Source organism: Marmota flaviventris, chromosome 6 (genome assembly GCF_047511675.1).
Source record: "Marmota flaviventris isolate mMarFla1 chromosome 6, mMarFla1.hap1, whole genome shotgun sequence".
NCBI lineage: Eukaryota > Metazoa > Chordata > Mammalia > Rodentia > Sciuridae > Marmota > Marmota flaviventris.
The window spans coordinates 38,923,348-38,939,573 of NC_092503.1; the positions used below are offsets into that span (position 1 = coordinate 38,923,348).

Sequence of the window (16,226 nt, forward strand, 5' to 3'; positions counted from 1 at the left end):
AAGCCAGTAGCATTGTGCTTTCCACACATTGATGACTTGATCAGTCTTTGTGGGATACAGGCAGAGGTGATCCACCACCATGTGCCAGGGCTGTCTGGTAGCTCAGGATTCTGATGCTGTGCCTGCTCTCCAGGCAAAAGGGCAAATGCCAGGGACATAAGACAAGGCACACTACCAGAGGCAAAAGTGGAAAAGGGTTAAGGAAATGGAATATAATACACAATTGAAAAACTGGAAACATTATTTTTAACAGGAGATAATATTTAAAATAATATTGAGGGATAGGCTCCTGACAAAGGAAAAAGGGAAAAAAAATTCTCTAGAGGTGAGAAAATACCACACAATGTGAGGAAATATGAGATTTCATTTTTTTTTTCTGGACTATAGGGTTGGGGTCAGAGGGTAGGTAGGCAGTCATGATGCCAGAGGGATATGTTGGAGCCATATTATTTACAGTTTAAATTCTGGGTTGAGGTGTTTGTAATTAATTCAAAGACAAGGAAGAGCCATTGAATGTTTTGAAAAAGAGAGAAAGATACTCCAAGCATAGCTGTAACTTTAAGCAAAATTGCCTGGCAAGATGGAATGTACAGGAGATAGAGATTAATCCACACGATTCCTGATGTGGCAGTGAAGCAGGACTGCAGCCCACCTGAAGGATGGCTTCTAGATACAGTCGCTGGTCTCTTGGTCCATCCAGGATGGTATTAAAAAACATCATGGACTGCTCCCTTACCGAAGACCCGACTTCCTAATGCCATCATACTGGAGTTAGCATTTCAATATGTGAGTTCTCAGAGGACACAAGCAACAGTCTGTAGCTGCTGGTAACAGCAAGTCAGAGGCAGGCACCCATAGAGTGGAGGGAGGGGCCTGTGGTGGGGCTGCTGAGAGCATTTTGGATAATTGGCAGGTAAAAGTTGAGTCTAAAGCTGAGTTTTTCTTCAAAACATTAAAAAACAATCGAGGCTTACATAACATACTTGTAACACAACACATGAAATCTCAGGATATTAGCCTAATGATCTTTTGCCAGTTTATAATTTACTGTACTGGACTGCCTAGGATAATAAGGAATTCAGAGACAAACTTTATTCACGGTCCTCTTTTACATTTTTCCATCTTCCCTTAATGAAAAGAATTTCACAGAGCAAGAATCCCTTGTTTGTTAAACAGTGAATAAATAGGATACTGACAGTCATTCAAGTGTGGGTTATTTTATTCTTACTCTCAATAACATTGACTTTCCTATAACATTTACATTTGGGCCCATGTTGTTTGAGACTATGTATGTCTATTTAATTTAGTGTGCTGGCATATTTTATATTTTGAAGATAACAAGTCACTCCTCATTAGATAAGCTCATTTCTAGACAGTGCTACATGAGTGTGTATGCCCCAGGATGCTCCATATCCACAGGAACAATTGCCTTTTAATGACTAGAGCCTGTCATGCTTTACTGCTTTCGAAAATGTAACACGTATCTGAGAGAAGCCAGTTTTAATTCTGCAGACATGCATCAATCTATAGGTTGCCCTAAACTTAGACAAAGCATCTTATCACTGTCATCCTTGCTCTTGTCACAGATGACCTAAGATTTTGTAAGTGAATATATGTGGCTTGACTTCTGATCATGTTTGCTGAATAAAATATAAATGGTATCATGGGAATCTTTTACAAAGTACATGCATCTTGGGAATTTAGGGAAAAAAATGTCAACAGGGATCTAGCAAATAATAATAATAATAAATAAATACATGATAGTGTCAGGAATGTTGACACATGCAGAAAAAAATAATTGCAATGAAACTGAGGTTTCTCTATGACCAAACATATCTGTTTACCAAATAAAAATGCAGGAAAAACAAATGTGAAAAAACGAAAGGAAGATGGCTTCAGATTCCAGAGAAGATTCCAGAGAAGTAAATCATTTCAAATACTTATCAGTGATAAAATAACCTCTATCATAATTTCAAGAGTGGTTCCTTGCTAGCAAACAAGAGGAGAGTGGAAGGAAGAGAAATAGTCTACAAATAAATATATAGAGTTCTAAAAATGTCACAAAAATTTCTTCCTACGGGTTTTATTTTTTTTTAATTTTTTATTGTTGGTTGTTCAAAACATTACAAACTTCTTGACATATCATATTCCACACTTTGATTCAAGTGTGTTATGAACTCCCACCTTCACCCCATACACAGATTGCAGAATCACATCAGTTACACATCCATTGATTTACATATTGCCATACTAGTGTCTGTTGTGCTCCGCTGCCTTTCCCATCCTCCACCATCCCCCCTCCCCACCTCTCCCCTCCCCTCCCCTCCTCTCTCTCTACCCCCTCCACTGTATAACCCTGAGGGTCTCCTTCCATTTCCATGCAATTTCCCTTCTCTCTCCCTTTCCCTCCCACCTCTCATCCCTGTTAAATGTTAATCTTCTTCCCCTGCTCTTCGTCCCTACTCTGATCTTAGTTACTCTCCTTAAATCAAAGAAGACATTTGGCATTTGTTTTTTAGGGATTGGCTAGCTTCACTTAGCATAATCTGCTCTAATGCCATCTATTTCCCTGCAAATTCTATGATTTTGTCATTTTTTAATGCAGAGTAATACTCCATTGTGTATAAATGCCACATTTTTTTTTATCCATTCATCTATTGAAGGGCATCTAGGTTGGTTCCACAGTCTTGCTATTGTGAATTGTGCTGCTATGAACATCCATGTAGCAGTGTCCCTGTAGCATGCTCTTTTTAGGTCTTTAGGGAATAGACCAAGGGGAATAGCTGGGTCAAATGGTGGCTCCATTCCCAGCTTTCCAAGAAATCTCCATACTGCTTTCCAAATTGGCTGCACCAATCTGCAGTCCCACCAGCAATGTACAAGTGTACCCTTTTCCCCACATCCTCGCCAGCACTTGTTGTTGTTTGACTTCATAATGGCTGCCAATCTTACTGGAGTGAGATGGTATCTTAGGGTGGTTTTGATTTGCATTTCTCTGACAGCTAGAGATGGTGAGCATTTTTTCATGTACTTGTTGATTGACTGTATGTCCTCCTCTGAGAAGTGTCTGTTCAGGTCCTTGGCCCATTTGTTGATTGGGTTGTTTGTTCTCTTATTGTCTAATTTTTGGAGTTCTTTGTATACTCTGGATATTAGGGCTCTATCTGAAGTGTGAGGAGTAAAGATTTGTTCCCAGGGTGTAGGCTCCCTATTTACCTCTCTTATTGTTTCTTTTGCTGAGAAAAAACTTTTTAGTTTGAGTAAGTCCCATTTGTTGATTCTAGTTATTAACTTTTGTGCTATGGGTGTCCTACTGAGGAATTTGGAGCCCGACCCCACAGTATGTAGATCGTAGCCAACTTTTTCTTCTATCAGACGGCGTGTCTCTGATTTGATATCAAGCTCCTTGATCCATTTTGAATTCACTTTTGTGCATGGCGAGAGAAAGGGATTCAGTTTCATTTTGTTGCATATGGATTTCCAGTTTTCCCAGCACCATTTGTTGAAGATGCTATCCTTCCTCCATTGCATGCTTTTAGCCCCTTTATCAAATATAAGATAGTTGTAGTTTTGTGGATTGGTTTTTGTGTCCTCTATTCTGTACCATTGGTCCACCCGCCTGTTTTGGTACCAGTACCATGCTGTTTTTGTTACTATTGCTCTGTAGTATAGTTTGAAGTCTGGTTTCGCTATACCGCCTGATTCACACTTCCTGCTTAGCATTGTTTTTGCTATTCTGGGTCGTTTATTTTTCCATACGAATTTCATGATTGCTTTCTCTATTTCTACAAGAAATGCTGTTGGGATTTTGATTGGCATTGCATTAAACCTATAGAGAACTTTTGGTAATATCGCCATTTTGATGATGTTAGTTCTGCCTATCCATGAACAGGGTATATTTTTCCATCTTCTAAGATCTTCTTCTATTTCTCTCTTTAGGGTTCTGTAGTTTTCATTGTATAAGTCTTTCACCTCTTTTGTTAGGTTGATTCCGAAGTATTTTATTTTTTTTGAAGATATTGTGAATGGAGTGGTTGTCCTCATTTCCATTTCAGAGGATTTGTCGCTGATATACAGGAATGCCTTTGATTTATGCGTGTTGATTTTATATCCTGCCACTTTGCTGAATTCATTTATTAGCTCTAATAGTTTCTTTGTAGAGCCTTTTGGGTCTGCTAGGAATAGAATCATATCATCTGCAAATAGTGATAATTTAAGTTCTTCTTTTCCTATTTTTATGCCTTTAATTTCTTTCGTCTGTCTAATTGCTCTGGCCAGTGTTTTGAGAACTATGTTGAACAGAAGTGGAGAGAGAGGGCATCCCTGTCTTGTTCCAGATTTTAGAGGGAATGCCTTCAGTTTTTCTCCATTCAGAATGATGCTAGCCTGAGGCTTAGCATAGATTGCTTTTACAATATTGAGGTATGTTCCTGTTATCCCTAGTTTTTCTAGAGTTTTGAACATAAAGGGATGCTGTACTTTGTCGAATGCTTTTTCCGCATCTATCGAGATGATCATATGGTTCTTATTTTTAAGTCTATTGATGTGGTGAATAACATTTATTGATTTCCGTATATTGAACCAGCCTTGCATCCCAGGGATGAATCCTACTTGATCATGGTGCACAATTTTTTTGATATGTTTTTGTATCTGGTTTGCCAGAATTTTATTGAGGATTTTTGCATCTAGGTTCATTAGAGATATTGGTCTGTAGTTTTCTTTCTTTGAAGTGTCTTTGTCTGGTTTAGGTATCAGGGTGATGTTGGCCTCGTAGAATGAATTTGGAAGTTCTCCCTCTTTTTCTATTTCCTGAAGTAGCTTGAAAAGTATTGGTATTAGTTCCTCTTTAAAGGTTTTGTAAAACTCTGCTGTATACCCATCCGGTCCTGTGCTTTTCTTAGTTGGTAGTCTTTTGATGGTTTCTTCTATTTCCTCAATTGATATTGGTCTGTTTAGGTTGTCTATATCCTCCTGACTCAATCTGGGCAGATCATATGACTTAAGAAATTTATCGATGCCTTCACTATCTTCTAATTTATTGGAGTATAAGGATTCAAAATAATTTTTGATTATCTTCTGTATATCTGAAGTGTCTGTTGTGATATTGCCTTTTTCATCCCGTATGCTAGTAATTTGAGTTCTCTCTCTTCTTCTCTTCGCTAGCATCGCTAAGGGTCTGTCGATTTTGTTTATTTTTTCAAAGAACCAACTTTTAGTTTTGTCAATTTTTTCAATTGTTTCTTTTGTTTCGATTTCATTAATTTCAGCTCTGATTTTAATTATTTCTTGCCTTCTACTTCTTTTGCTGTTGTTTTGCTCTTCTTTTTCAAGGATTTTGAGATGAAGTATGAGATCATTTATTTGTTGGTTTTTTCTTTTTTTAAGGAATGAACTCCAAGCAATGAATTTTCCTCTTAGAACTGCTTTCAATGTGTCCCATAGATTCCGATATGTTGTGTCTGTGTTTTCCTTTATCTCTAAGAATTTTTTAATTTCCTCCTTGATGTCTTCTATAACCCATTGATCATTCAGTAACCTATTGTTCATTCTCCAAGTGATGTATGCTTTTTCCTTCCTTCTTTTATCGTTGATTTTCAGTTTCATTCCATTATGATCAGATAAGATGCATGGTATTATCTCTACTCCTTTATATTGTCTAAGAGTTGCCCTGTGACATAATATATGATCTATTTTTGAGAAGGATCCATGTGCTGCTGAGAAAAAAAGTGTAACTGCTTGATGTTGGGTGGTATATTCTATATATGTCAATTAAGTCTAGGTTATTAATTGTGTTATTGAGTTCTATAGTTTCCTTATTCAACTTTTGTTTGGAAGATCTGTCCAGTGTCGAGAGAGGTGTGTTGAAGTCTCCCATGATTATTGTATGGTGGTCTATTAGACTCTTGAACTTGAGAAGAGTTTGTTTGACGAACATAGCTGCACCATTGTTTGGGGCATAAATATTTATGATTGTTATGTCTTGTTGGTGTATGGTTCCCTTAAGCAGTATGTAGTGTCCCTCTTTATCCCTTTTGATTAACTTTGGCTTGAAATCTATTTTATTTGATATGAGTATGGACACTCCTGCTTGTTTCCGAAGTCCATATGAGTGATATGATTTTTCCCAACCTTTCACCTTCAGCCTATGTATGTCTTTTCCTATCAAATGCGTATCCTGTAGGCAGCATATTGTTGGGTCTTGTTTTGTGATCCATTCTAGTAGCCTGTGTCTCTTAATTGGTGAATTTAAGCCATTAACATTTAGGGTTATTATTGAGATACGGGTTGTTCTTCCAGCCATATTTGTTTATTTATGTTACTAAACATGGTTTGTTTTCCTCTTTGATTATTTTCCCCCCCTTTACTGTCCTACCTCCCACTGTTGGTTTTCATTGTTATTTTCCATTTCGTCTTCCTGTAATGTTTTGGCGAGGATGTTTTGAAGAGATGGTTTTCTAGCTGCGAATTCTTTAAACTTTTGTTTATCGTGGAAGGTTTTAATTTCATCTTCCATCCTGAAGCTTAGTTTCGCTGGATACACAATTCTTGGTTGGAACCCATTTTCTTTCAGTGTTTGAAATATGTTATTCCAGGATCTTCTAGCTTTCAGAGTCTGTGTTGAAAGATCAGCTGTTATCCTGATTGGCTTACCCCTAAATGTAATCTGCTTCCTTTCTCTTGTAGCTTTTAAAATTCTCTCCTTATTCTGTATGTTGGGCATCTTCATTATAATGTGTCTAGGTGTGGATCTCTTATGATTTTGCACATTCGGCGTCCTGTAGGCTTCTAGGATTTGGGATGCTGTCTCATTCTTCAAGTCTGGGAAGTTTTCTCGTATTATTTCATTGAATAGACTGCTCATTCCTTTGGTTTGGAGCTCTGTACCTTCCTGTATCCCAATGACTCTTAAGTTTGGTCTCTTAATGTTATCCCATATTTCTTGGATGTTCTGCTCATGGTTTCTTAACAGTCTTGCTGAGCTGTCTATGTTCTTTTCCAGTTGAAATACTTTGTCTTCATTGTCTGATGTTCTATCTTCTAAGTGTTCTACTCTGCTGGTAGTATTCTCCATTGAGTTTTTAAGTTGGTTTATTGCTTCCTGCATTTCTAGGATTTCTGTTTGTTTGTTTTTTATAACCTCTATCTCCCTGTATAGTTGATCCTTTGCTTCCTGGATTTGTTTGCGTAATTCATTGTTGAAGTGATCTTTCATTGTCTGATTTTGCTGTCTAATGTCTTCCTTGATACTCCAGATCATCTGAAGCATGTATATCCTGAATTCTTTATCTGACATTCCATCTGCTGCAGCTGTTACCTCTTCTAAAGTTGCGTTGACCTGCATTGCTTGTGGTCCTTTCTTTCCTTGTCTTTTCATACTGCTTGCATATCTTTCCTGCAGGCGCGGGCAGCGGCTCTGCTCTCTCCTTATTCCAATTGGGGTGTCGTGACTACCACGCTGGCAGGTCACTGGGCCTGTTCTGGGCACTGGCAGCGGCTCTGTTCTGCCCCTACTCCAATTGGGGTGACGAGTGTACCACGCCGGCAGGCCACCAGGCGTGATCCACTGGTCGGTTGCAGGTTTGCCTACCCTGCAGGAGCGGGTGGCGGCTCTACTCTGCCCCTACTCCAAATGGGGTGACGTGTCTGTCGTACCGGCAGGCCACTGGGCCTGTCCCGCTGGTCGGTCGCAGATCTGCCCACCTTTCGGGCATGGGTGGTGGCTCTGCTCTGCCCCTACTCCAATTGGGGTGTCGTGACTACCCCGCCTGCAGGTCGATGGGCCTGTTCCTGGCACGGGCGGCGACTCTGCTCTGCCCCTACTCCAATTAGGGTGGTGTGTGTACCACGCCGGCAGGCTCCTGGGCCTGATCCGCAGGTCTGTCGCAGGTCTGCCTACCTTGCAGGTGTGGGCGGCGGATCTGCCCTGCCCCTCCTACCACGCCTGCGGACCCCTGGGCCTGATCTGCAGGTTGGTCACAGGTCTGCTCACCCTGCAGGCACAGGTGGCGGTTCCGCTCCGCCCCCACTCCAATTGGGTTCACGTGACCACCACACTGGCAGGGCCTGATCCGGGCATGGGCGAAGGATCTGCTCTGCCCCTACTCCAGTTGGGGTGACGTGTGTACCACGCTGGCAGGCCACTGGGCCTGACCCGCCAGTCTGTCACAGGTCTGTTTACCTTGCAAGCGTGGGCAGCGGCTCTGCCCTGCCCCTCCTACCACGCCCGTGTACCACTGGGTCACAGGTCTGCCCACCTTGCGGGCGCGGGTAGTGGCTCCGCTCCGCCCCCTCTCCAATTGGGGTCACGCGGACACCACGCTGGCGAGCTGCTGGGCCTGCTCCGGGGGCCCGGCTCCTCCCCTCTGGCTCGACGACAAATCGAGGAGACTCGGGTGTCTGTGCCTCACCCCCCCTACCAGGAGACCAACTGTTTCTCTCGCCGCTGGTATTGATGAAGTTCTCTCCTCTGCCGCTTTCTGATGACATCAGATCTCTGTCATGTTGGTATCCTATGCGAATGGCAGCATTTCGTTCCCCTTGCCGGGCAACCAAAGCAACGGGTGAGTCCTGACCGGCCCTCAGCAGGACTTGGACCGAGAAGCAGTTTCCGCGGGCTCCTAGCCCTGGGCCAGGGCAGTTCCGGGAGCCGGAACTTGGCCGCTTCGTGGTCTGTGTATGCTCCGATAAGAGTAGGCTCCAAGAAGCAGCCCCCGCGGGCTCAGTTCCGGGAGCCGGAACTGGGCCGCTTAGTGCTTGGTGTATGCTCTGATAGGAGCCGGTCCAAGAAGCAGCCTTTGCAGGCTCCCCAGCCCTGGGCCAGGGCGGTTCCGGGAGCCGGAACTCGGCCGCCCAGAGCTCGGTGTTCGCTCCGATAAGAGCAGGTTCTAAGAAGCACCCAGGCACTGAGCCCGAGCAATCTGTCTGCAAGCCGCAGGCGAATGGCAGCCTGAAATTACCTGTTCTATGGCTGAATGAGCTGCGGTCAGTCGAAAACAGGGATGGTGACGTCAGCTTTCCAACATGGTGTCCACTGGCCTCCTCTGTGGTCTGACCGGTGTGGAGAACCGAGATGGACCGCTTCCTTCCCCCGTCTCGAACCCAGAGTTCAGCCCTGAGTACGGTGCTTGCACGGCTGGCAGAAACTGCAGCGCTGTATTCCTGCGTCGCTATCTCCTCGTTTCCCACCGCGCGCTGCAGACTCTAGCTGCAGGGCGATTTGCTGAATAAGCAGTGTTACCCTCCGTGCGACAAACCTCTCGCGTTTGAGTCCCCGTAGCCGATCCTCGTGCGATGGAAATCCTTCCTCCAGGTTCCGGAGCACCCCACTATTGCTGCAAATTCCTAACAAGATAGCCTTTAGCCGTCCTGACTTGTCATATTCCCACACAGTGAAGCAGCACACGGGGGCAATGCACTCCCCTCGCCGCCATCTTCCTAATGCCTACGGGTTTTAAACAAAACATAGATGCAAAGTTGAAAAACCAAAAACAAAGCAAATACTTTATTTTGGAACAGCTGTGGAAACAGATTGAAAACTATCTGAATGCCATAGATATTAAATACTAAAATAAAAATAACTATTTTAATACATTTAAACATGTTTTGTAGATTAAAAAAAAATAAATAGGGTATAGCTGGGCATGGCGGTGCATACTCGTAATCCCAGTGACTTGGGAGGCTGAGGCAAGAGGACTACAAGTCTGAGGCCAGCCTCAGCAACTTAAGGAGACTCTAAGCAACTTACTGAGGCACTGTCTCAAAATTAAAATAAATAGATAAATGAATATACTCATTAAACAAATAAATAAATAGAAGAGAGGGTATGGCTCAGTGGTAAACACCTCCTGGGTTCAATCCCTTGTATTAAATAAATAAATAAATAAATAAATAAATAACATCTATACTGTATAACATGAAGGAAGGACTCTCCATAGTTTGAAAATCATCAGAGTTCATGGTTCAAGTCAATGTAGTCTCTCTATTATGCCATGAATTCCCTCATTCTTCTTGGTTTTCCTTACCCCATATTGTCTTTCCCCATTTAACTATTCTTTCAGTCTCCACGGATATGGAGCAGTAGCAGTGGTGTTTTGGGGGCATTTGCAGAGGTTGGTGACAGTGCAAAAACAGGGAATATTTTATAAAGAACTTAATCTTTATAAAATAATAAAATAGTCTCCTTCCTAAGAAAATGCAGACGTATTTACTCCAGTGTCTGTTAAAAACCCATTGTTGAAAACAAAGCTCCCCTCAAACTCCATTTGACCCTCACGCTTAAGAAAGAGGGAAGAGCTTAAGGCTGCCGAGCCTGGAATTCTGGACTTTTTATCCAAAAATTTCAAAATAAAACAAGATGGAAGATTGTGGGCAACACACCTAATCCATCTCTTTCTTTCTCCCTCCTTCCCTCCCTTCGTTCGTTTGTTCCTTCCTTCCCTCCTTCTGTTAATTTAAAAACACATCCTTTGCAATGAGTACATGGAAAAAAAAAAGGCACAAGATGAGTTTATGGAAACCAAGGTAACCTACCACATTGGTAGATTTGAGGGTGGACATTCATCCTTTAAATGAGTAAATACATATGTGCCAGACAGTGGGTTAGGTACTGGGCCATGAAATGGAAGAAAAGACACAACCTTTACCCAGGGTGCATTGCAAAGGGGATGGAATCTTGTGCTTCATTTAACATTTTATTATTATTTTTTTATTCCCAGCTCTATTCAGTGACCAGAACAAGTAAAGGATTCTCAGTAAATTCAAATTTAATGACTTAAAGGATGTGATGAGAAATCAGATGAGACAAGGAATTTAGTGTACCAATTAGTTCAGTTTGCTGGTGGCATTCTTTAGAACTTTGTTTATTATGTTGAGTTTTATATGAACTGCATTTACAAGCATAGATCCAGATCAGGATTATCTCAAATGACTTCAGGTTTCCAAGTTTCTCAGGCAAAGGTCTCAATGGCTTCAGTACACAATTGCGAACTCAGTTTATTGGAACCTGCTACTCATGCAGGTGTATCACAAAAGCAGTTGAACAAGCACTTTGAAAATTGAGCCTTTGAGGAACTTACTGAAATAGAGTCATGGAAATTAGAGCTAAGAAAGATCTGATTATGCTATATAGTTCATCCCTTGAGGACTGGATTGTGATTGTCTTTTACAGCTTACTTTTTCCATATATTTTCTACTTGAAGTTTGAATGGCTCAAACAAAAGGGCGTCTAATACTTCCATTGGGACAATATTATAACAGACCTCATTATTAGGAAATGTTTCTTGATATACATCCTGAATTGTCTTTGCCAATTTCATGTCATTAACCCCAATTACACCTCCCTTGGGCCAACATTAAAGAATACCAACTTCTCCTCTGAAGTTGATCATTCATTCCTTTCTGGCATGATATATATAGCTCAGCTGTGCACCTGAGTTCCCTTATTCTGTGTCCATGGGCCGCTCATGGCCTTCTAATCATTTTTTTTTTTAACATTCTTCAAAATGTAAGAATGTTTGATTCCTGATACAAATCCTCCTATGCTTTATGCCCATTGTGGTCCATGCATATAAATCCTGATCATATCAGAAGCCATTTTTTTTTCTCCAGGTTGAACTGGTAATAGGAGTATGAAAAAAAAAATCAGTGTAAATGGCATGCATGAAAAGCTAAACCGACAGAAATCACATTCTTGTTAGGATTTTCATCTTGCTGAATACAATTTTGTGCTAAAGAGATTATCTTTGGGGGTTTTGTCTGTGGTGCTGTTATTGTACTCCTTGATTTATAATCAGAATGTGCAGTTTAGCAAAGCTGCATCTTTCATTCAGAAAGAGATTTTGTTCTACAGACAAGGTGACATGAAACACTTGCCCTTCTAAAAGCGGATTAGAGACTTTTACATTTTAAAGCCCATTTTGGTACAATCATGAACATGAAGCCAGTTTCCAATTTCATATAAGAAAGATCTCTAGGGAGATAGCCGGCTTAATTAACTGAGAAATGACGAGTACCAGAGAATTTCACACTGATAAAGTGTGACTCACTATAAAGGCCCTAACCTCACCTGACCTCTTCAGAGAAAACTGGCTTAAAAAAAAAAAGTGTTGAGAAATTATACTTTTTACGTGGGTATTAAGAGCCAAGGGGACAAGAAAGAGAGGGAAGAACAATCCAAAATTTGGATTTTCTAGTTCATTTTGTTGATGTACACATCAACAATGAGGCACTTTGAGTATTTTCAGCATATGTGTCAAAATTAATTTTCCAAGTACAATTTTATAAATAAATTACATTTTATAAATAGAGTTAATTTATTTCAAAAGAAGAATATACTTCTACCCATAGAGGTTGCATTCTTAGATATAAATTCTTTTTTTTTTAAACCTATCTTGAGTATAGAGATATGTATGTGAATTCTGCTGGTAGAATCAGAGCTCTTGCCAAGTACTGCCATGATGTTGTTAAGTAGTAGCCAGGTAATTGTGGGTTGTGGTCCTATAAAACTGGCTGATTATTATAAACCCCACTTACCCCTCCCTGTCCGCCAGCATATGTGCATGCCCCCACACACCAATATACTACAAGTTTGATCATGTTAAGAAGGTAGGAAATCACAAAGAAGGCTGGGAATAAGAATGAAGAGAAAAACAAAAGAAAACACAAAGAAAATAAAAGGGAAACTGAGTAGAAGAGAAACAATGATTTTATTGTCTTAACTTCCTGCTTTTTATGTAATGCCTATAATATGTTTTAGGAAAATACAGAATCAAGAAATTTGGATAAAAATGAAGAATAAATGGGAAAACAACAATAACAACAACAACAACATGAAACAGGATTTGAGAATTATTCTGGAAGATGCCTGAGGTTAATCACAATAATCTCCCATGAGCAATATCTCAGCTTTCTCTTCTATATCAGTACTTTTGCAACTAGAAGAATACTAAGGAAGTGAGGACACAAACCAGTTTGTGGGGTTGGGACCTCCACTGCCTTCAAATTGTTGGAAAACTGAATTGAAAATTGAAGCTATGCAGCATTTCTAAAACAATATCATTTTCTTAAATATGAATACTTCTATTCATATGTCTACATGAAGCCAGATTTGCATAGGCTTATTTTTAAACCTGTTTCTTTTACACATAAGGATTTGGCATATATCCACTCTACCTCAGCCAAGGGATGGCTCGGTTCAATTTGCGTGTCAATAGACAAGCTGAGCTGCTAGGTGATAAATAGATCCCGTTAAGGAACTTACTCTTCCATGCCTATCCAACTTTTTCAAGCATCAAACATCTCTAACTCAGCCCTCCTGATCCAGAAATACAGATTTAGGTTCCTAGTGACCGAGATGGCCTCCCTAGTCCTGTCTGCTGTCTTCCTGACTCTGGGCTCCAGACCTCCCTTTTCCTGGAACATTTACTTTAGAAAACTTTTATATGTACCTTGTTTCTTTACTTCTTTGAGATGTAAATCTTCTTAAATTCTTCTTGCCAGTTTTACATCACAGTTATCTTTCTCAAGGACCTGGAAGTTATCATTTGAAATGTTTAACATTGCCCCAATCTCCCAATTTCTGTGGACCAACCGGCGCTTCACTTCCTTGGAGGCTTCTTGCCCTGCTCCAGGTTGTGAAATAACCTCTTGTCTTGAAGATACCTAGTTTGTTTTTCCTTTGGGAAAGGCCAATTAACAAACACAGATGGCTGTGACACTAAGTCTCCAGATGTTTCTTATTTGTTTAGGTCAGCTGTTTAAACTTCCCTGTGTAAGCAGTTAGCTTCCTAGGGATCAGCTCTATCCAGAAACCCAAAGCATCCCCTGCCACATAAAAATTGTAGTATCTTTTTTTGATTATTGTGTCAAACTGCATGCAACACTCATTATGCATACAGCGCAGAGCCTAAGCCTCCCTGGAGTGAAGGCAACAAAGAAATGAAAGATAAGACCTTTCAGGAGCTTAACATGTTGACAGGGATAAAAGTGTCAACACAAGACATTGCCATTGAGTAAGGAAAGCAGCTAAAGAGGTAAAAAAGCAAAATGTATCAAAGTCAGAATAGTATATTTATAAGGTAGATTTGTTTGATTTAGAGTAACTATATATTTAATAATGTTCTATGGGTTAGTTACTATTCTAGGCTCTATGATCATTCTTGCATCCATCCATCCATCCATCCATCCATCCATCCATCCTAACCATGCACAGGTGTATAAATGACTAACTTGTATCTTTTACTAGGTGCTATGGAAACAATTATTAATAGGATATTCTTCATCTCAGGTTCGTAATGTACTAGAGGACACAGAGAGGTACAGACATTGATCACTAAAGTGTGATAGCACTAAATACACAGAGTTGTAGGAGAGCCAAGGCCAGTCTCATTATAACTGAGAGGTTAGGAACAGCTTGCAGAACAGGTGGTGACTTGAAGTCTGAAGGAAAATTGAGGTTCACTAAAGCAAAGAAATCACTAACATATAGTTAATATCTGTTAAATATCAGGCACTGTTATACACCTCTATATATTATTTTAAAGCTTCAAAACATTCCTGCAAAATAATTTTTAATAATCCCATTTTGCTCTTTAGGTGAGGGGGCTTTGATAGTCAGGCCTTGCAAGTGGCGGGGTGACATTTAAATTAAAATGAAAGTGGTTTTAAAGTTCATGCTACTTTTATTATACCAAATATTCCTAAAGAGAAGGGACAGAGGAAGTTCCATCCAAATGGACAGAAGACCACGAGCAAATATAAGAACAAAATGGCACCAAATTTTAGGAGCAATTTAGTATGTTGTAGGCAACGAGTGAGAAATAGTTGAAAATTGGACTGCAGAATAGGGTGAGACCAAATTAGGAAGAATTAGATTTACCAGGCAAAACAGGACGGATTTTTGTAGTGTGAAATTTGGATTAACCTTTTCAGAGGTTAAACCTCTGCTTAAAGCAGAGAGTAGAGCCTGAGTCAACTCTGGTAGCTATCTGGAGGTTGCATTCAAGAACCTGTGGGGGACAATCCAATAATCCAGGCGTATAAAGGTGAACACAGCATAGGTCTCACTATAAAGGTCCTGACAACTTTACTCAGAGTCTTCATATATGATTAAAAGATTATCTGAATATAAAAGTTAATACACATCCTTCAATCATCTTTGTCACAGAAAGTAGATTTGTATATTTTGTCCACCTCCTCTTCCCCAGAACCTGTGATCATGTCACATTGTATATCTGAAGGCAATTTGCAGATGTGATCTTGATATGGGGAAATTAGCTTCTATGATGCAGGTGGGCCCTACTCAACTACAAGGATCTTTAAAAACTGAGACTCTTTCCCAGCTAGGGTCAGAGAGATATAAAATGAGTATGTGGCTTTTAAGATGGAAGACAGAGCCCATAAGTCAAAGGATCTGATGGCCAGTAGAAGATGGACACAGCCCTCAGAGACCTGATGACAAAACCTCAAAGAACTGAATTCTCCCAACAAACTGAATGATTAAAGAAACAATTTTTCTCTTGAGCTCAGAAAAAATGCAATACATAGTTTCACCTCAGGAAGATTGTGTTAGACTTCTGACTTACAGAAGTTGTGAGATAACCAATTTTTTTATTGTTTTAAACCATTGTTTATGATAATTTGTTACAGCAATAATATAAAGCTAATACATTTATATATTTAATTTCTTTTTTTAAAAAAATATAACTTAATACCAGAGCTGAGGAAGGCAACAAATGATTAAAAAAATTAATAAATATTTTCACAGAAATCCAATAAATCAAGTAGGAAAAATAGAGAAAACCAGGAATATAGGTACAGGACTCCATTGTTTTCATGATCTCCAAACAGTAGAGAATGAAAGTTTGAGTCTATGTTTCTGAAATTTTGTAATAATTCCCCCTGTGTCTGCTTATTGTGTGTTATCTTGCTTGTTTTCAAAAAGTGATTGGCACTGATACCCTTTGTGCTCATCTTTGTGGGAACGTGAGGCAGCTGCATTCTGTTCTATAGGTTGATCCATTGGGCCAAGTAATTGGCAGCAGTTACCAAGGTGAGAAAGTGGCTGCCTCCTTGGACTTTGACAAAAGGAATCAGGAGCTTACCCTGAGCTACTCTAGGTATAAGAGGAATGCTTGTAGGTGTTAGTAGGAAAGCTTAAGTTCCCGTGTGCCCCATTTAGTCATCCATTCAATCAATAAATACTTATTGAGTACCTCCAAGTGTTAAAT

General features: G+C 40.2%; 1 protein-coding gene across 1 annotated transcript in view; it reads right to left on the minus strand.

The window, feature by feature from the left end:
• The window catches only part of Nkain2 (sodium/potassium transporting ATPase interacting 2), a 441,575-nt gene that overhangs the window by 67,638 nt on the left and 357,711 nt on the right, over window positions 1-16,226 (minus strand). The gene's annotated exons all lie outside the window — the stretch shown is intronic.